Source organism: Haliotis rubra, unplaced genomic scaffold (assembly GCF_003918875.1).
Source record: "Haliotis rubra isolate DU_JTF1 unplaced genomic scaffold, ASM391887v1 Scf703, whole genome shotgun sequence".
In the NCBI taxonomy this organism is placed as follows: Eukaryota; Metazoa; Mollusca; class Gastropoda; order Lepetellida; family Haliotidae; genus Haliotis; species Haliotis rubra.
Genome location: NW_025767417.1, coordinates 1 through 6,022, shown reverse-complemented (window position 1 = coordinate 6,022; position 6,022 = coordinate 1).

Sequence of the window (6,022 nt, the reverse complement as noted above, 5' to 3'; positions counted from 1 at the left end):
AGAGAGAGAGAGAGAGAGAGAGAGAGAGAGAGAGAGAGCATAAAATAACCGGTGGAATATACATCTGCACAGGGCTTGGGGTTATCAGCCGATTGATAGAACCATTCTACCATCCGTATAAGTAAAACAGAGGTCGAAGTTGTGTATTGGCCAAAGGAACGCTATTCTTGGAACCAGTGCCCTCAACCACCAGACTCCCGTCCTCCACCGACACAGGGACACATTCAACCACGGGTCCAAGCGAGAGCAGAGCTATTAGTGTTTCACCCACTCGCACTTCAGGAGTGCCAGTAGGACTTGAAGACAGTGTTTAACATGTGGACTGATGCCGGGTGGAGAATATTAGACTAATGCCAGTAGGACTTGAAGACAGTGTTTAACATGTAGACTGATGCCAGGATAATATATAATATCTCTCAACAGGTATATTATCCTGTAATAGATTAATCGAAACCTTGCCGAAGGCTTGTATGTTCAGTGGACGATATAGACAAATAGAACCATCTCCATTACTTCTTCAAGGAAGTGTATTTCAATAGAACTGATCAATCATACCTCGATCCGTCTCACACAGTTGAAGGAAACAGATCTTTCAGGAGGACTTTATCACAAAATAACTAAATTAGGATAATGAAAACCTGGAGGCTTTCCTCTCCATATGTACTAAAGGGACAACATACACAGGCGCTAGCGAAGCCTATTGGTTAAAGTGCTCGTTTGTAACACCAAAGGCCTAGGTTCGATTCTCCACATTGCTACAATTCTTTAAGTCCATTACATGAGCGCTCGCCGTGACAGTGCTTGAATATTGCTAAACTCAGTGTGAATCCATACTCACTCAACCACTTAGCCTGTGTGTATTTGCAAGTGAGTGAGTGAGTGCGTGCGTGCGCGCTTGTGTACGAGGTGAGGTGAAATTGGGTTTTACGTCGTACTTGAGAATATTTCGCTCATATGAAGACGTGCATGCGTGTGTATGTGTATGTGCGGCTGGTTGTACTAGCCCACACTTAATCTGGTTTTATAGTGCTAGCCCACTGAGATACCATGCCGCAGTGAAGCATGATTACCCCACTCAGACACATTATACTGACTCCGAGCCGACCAGTCCTTGTTGTACCCATTAATGCCGAGCGCCAGGCAGGGACCAACAAGTACCATATTTTAATGTCTTTTTTTGTTTGACGCGGTCGGGAATCGAACCCGCGACCTTCCGCTCTCCGGGCGGACGCTCTAACCACTACACCACGGAGGCGGTCCGCTTGTGTACAAGGTAAGGTGAGGTAATATACAATGTAAACACACAAATACATCAAACATGCAGTCACGTAATGTGCTCACAGTTGAAAAAACTTCTATTTACTAAGGATCTTAATAACCAAACATTTTGTTAGGATCCGACTACATATGATTACACAATGCCATCCGACTACATATTTTGGATTCATACAAGTTATACAATACAATCTCATACAATATTTCAAACATGGGTGAATATGTTACAGGTAAATTGAAGGTAGACTTATCACATGCAGAATTCTAGGACACATCCTCGAAAATCTAATAACCCCATCTCTATACGTGCCAAACAGTTCATTAGAACGTCCAGTAATTGTCTTTTGTCAATAATTGTACCTGATAACAAGCATTGATGGCACATCAAGACAATGCCCTTATGATTGGTCCTATTGATATCGGAGATAATCAATGTGATCAAGGATACACTGGTAGCTGATCATTTCAGACAAGCGGACATTACAGAAATGGCGTTGCTTTGAATGTTGGTAAAAGATATCCTCGAAATATTGTTATATTTGACATCATTTGAGACATAATCATTATCAGCTACTGAAATATTTACATTTGTATATGTGCAGTGTATCAATCTGTGCATACAACCAAAATTGTTAGTGGCTGTATCCCCAAAGGGGGTTAAAGTACTGTAAAATCATTGTCCTCCTGTGCGGATACATAAGTACCGAAAGAATTCAAGTAAATTTAAACTTACAATGGTTTTTAATTGCAGTATATATGTTTTTTAATGTTATGGCTAGATTGTCAAAAATTGCTGACAGCTGAAAGGATGGTGTAAATTTAAACTTACAATGGTTTTTAATTGCAGTATATATGTTATTTTAATGTTATGGCTAGATTGTCAAAAGTGTCTGACAGCTGAAGGGATGGTGTAAATCGAGCTGGGGTCCATGTAAGTAGCAAAAGTAATGTAAGTCCCCATGGTCCCTAGTATGGTGATCTACCTTCGGTTGTGGCAATCTATAGCCTGTTTTTATATTGTATTGTCATGTATAGTTACAATGTTTTAGACTATGTTACTAGTTTTAGATTTATATATGTGATATTCTAGTTGTTTCACTGTCCTTTGTTGGCAGGTTTTTATACTTTACCTATAATTATTATTAATATATAACTTGATATATTTACGATATGGCTGAAATACTGCCGATGTGACTTAAAATCTTAACTCACTCACTCACTTTTCTTATTGTACAAGTTCTACATTAACAGGTCCACCTTATCTGTGAAACCCGACACAGACTCACACAAGTAACTGCAATTTGGAATGTTGAGTTTTCGTGAGTGAGTATGATTTTACGCCGCTTTTAGCAATATTCCAGCAATATCACGGCGATGGACACCAGAAATGGGCTTCACTTATTGTGCCCATGTGGGGAATCGAACCCGGGTCTTCAGCGTGACAAGCGGGCGCTTTAACCATCAGATTAACCCACCACCCTTGAGTTTTAGTAAATCTTTGATATGTTAAAGTACGGGAGGTATAAGTTCAGGAACAGGCCACAGTGCCTAAATGGGATAGCACTTGGACACTTGAATCAAGTATGATCGTCAACCTCTCTTTTCTCATTGTACATTTCTACATTCAAGGGTCAGCCTGTTTAGAAACATCCGTGAAATCCGACACAGACTCGCATCCGGGCTGTATTTGGTGATTCGTACGTTGTCTCGATTGTGTAACTGAAGTAATGTCCCTCTGTAATTCAGGTTCTTCTCAGCTTTCATCTCTCTCTTTTATTTTATTTTTGCACAGTTCTACATCTATAGGTCCACCACCTTGTTACAGATATATGTGACACCCGACACAGACTAACATCCGGGCCATATGTGTGCGTTGAAGTAATGTTTGAAGTAATGTCACTCTGTATTTCAGGCTTTTCTCAACTGTGCGAGAATTTTCGCCCGGAAAACAAGCCCTCATCGGCAACATGGCCTGTTCTGAAATGACCGTATCCTCGCTATCTACTGGACAGGTGCCCCCGTCCCCTACCTCCAGGGTCTCCAGCCATGTCCCGGGCAGACTGCGTCTCTCTGTGTTTCCTCAGTGCATACTGCACCACCATGTTCTACAACAAGGACACCAAGTCTTGTCACCTCATGGAAGCCTTCAATCAGACACAACTGGTTGCCACCCCCGATCCAATAGAACACCTGATATTGGGTAAAGGTAAGATTCGAGACACTTCATCGTTACAGATTTTCATAAAGAAACACATTTATGCATCGAACAGAAAGGAGACCTACGGGTCGATACATTACAGGATCCATCGTTACAAATTTTCATCAGTAAAAATATTTATGCACCAACCAGAAGGAGACCTTGCTTCATATACCTATAGCCGCCTGTGTTGTTTAAGTGAATGCATTTACAGTCAAACACCATTGTGTCGCAAGTTGATATGTCGACCGTACTGTTGCCTTGAAGTGAGAGCTTGCTGCCTGCGTCTTTCTAATTTAGTCAAAAAGATTCTGTTGTATCGAACCTCGTATCACTCAATACCCGTGAAGATCCGGGTTAGAATACTGATCTTCAGTAACCCATGCTTGTCGTAAAAGGCGACTAACGGGATCGCATGGTCAGGCTCGCTGACTTGGTTGACACATGTCATCGTATCCCACTTGCGCGGATCGATGCTCATGCTGTTGATCACTGGATTATCGGTCCAGATTCGATTATTTACAGACAGCCGCCATATAGCTGGAATATTGCTGAGTGCGGTGTGAGATCCATACTCCTCAACCATTTAGCCTGTGTGTATTTGCAAGTGAGTGAGTGCGTGCGTGCGCGCTTGTGTACGAGGTGAGGTGAAATTGGGTTTACGTCGTACTTCTGAGAATATTTCGCTCATATGAAGACGTGCATGCGTGTGTATGTGTATGTGCGGCTGGTTGTACTAGCCCACACTTAATCTGGTTTTATAGTGCTAGCCCACTGAGATACCATGCCGCAGTGAAGCATGATTACCCCACTCAGACACATTATACTGACTCCGAGCCGACCAGTCCTTGTTGTACCCATTAATGCCGAGCGCCAGGCAGGGACCAACAAGTACCATATTTTAATGTCTTTTTGTTTGACGCGGTCGGGAATCGAACCCGCGACCTTCCGCTCTCCGGGCGGACGCTCTAACCACTACACCACGGAGGCGGTCCGCTTGTGTACAAGGTAAGGTGAGGTAATATACAATGTAAACACACAATACATCAAACATGCAGTCATGTAATGTGCTCACAGTTGAAAAAACTTCTATTTACTAAGGATCTTAATAACCAAACATTTTGTTAGGATCCGACTACATATGATTACACAATGCCATCCGACTACATATTTTGGATTCATACAAGTTATACAATACAATCTCATACAATATTTCAAACATGGGTGAATATGTTACAGGTAAATTGAAGGTAGACTTATCACATGCAGAATTCTAGGACACATCCTCGAAAATCTAATAACCCCATCTCTATACGTGCCAAACAGTTCATTAGAACGTCCAGTAATTGTCTTTTGTCAATAATTGTACCTGATAACAAGCATTGATGGCACATCAAGACAATGCCCTTATGATTGGTCCTATTGATATCGGAGATAATCAATGTGATCAAGGATACACTGGTAGCTGATCATTTCAGACAAGCGGACATTACAGAAATGGCGTTGCTTTGAATGTTGGTAAAAGATATCCTCGAAATATTGTTATATTTGACATCATTTGAGACATAATCATTATCAGCTACTGAAATATTTACATTTGTATATGTGCAGTGTATCAATCTGTGCATACAACCAAAATTGTTAGTGGCTGTATCCCCAAAGGGGGTTAAAGTACTGTAAAATCATTGTCCTCCTGTGCGGATACATAAGTACCGAAAAGAATTCAAGTAAATTTAAACTTACAATGGTTTTAATTGCAGTATATATGTTTTTAATGTTATGGCTAGATTGTCAAAAAATTGCTGACAGCTGAAAGGATGGTGTAAATTTAAACTTACAATGGTTTTTAATTGCAGTATATATGTTATTTTAATGTTATGGCTAGATTGTCAAAAGTGTCTGACAGCTGAAGGGATGGTGTAAATCGAGCTGGGGTCCATGTAAGTAGCAAAAGTAATGTAAGTCCCCATGGTCCCTAGTATGGTGATCTACCTTCGGTTGTGGCAATCTATAGCCTGTTTTTATATTGTATTGTCATGTATAGTTACAATGTTTTAGACTATGTTACTAGTTTTAGATTTATATATGTGATATTCTAGTTGTTTCACTGTCCTTTGTTGGCAGGTTTTTATACTTTACCTATAATTATTATTAATATATAACTTGATATATTTACGATATGGCTGAAATACTGCCGATGTGACTTAAAATCTTAACTCACTCACTCACTTTTCTTATTGTACAAGTTCTACATTAACAGGTCCACCTTATCTGTGAAACTCCGACACAGACTCACACAAGTAACTGCAATTTGGAATGTTGAGTTTTCGTGAGTGAGTATGATTTTACGCCGCTTTTAGCAATATTCCAACAATATCACGGCGATGGACACCAGAAATGGGCTTCACTTATTGTGCCCATGTGGGGGAATCGAACCCGGGTCTTCAGCGTGACAAGCGGGCGCTTTAACCATCAGATTAACCCACCACCCTTGAGTTTTAGTAAATCTTTGATATGTTAAAGTACGGGAGGTATAAGTTCAGGAACAGG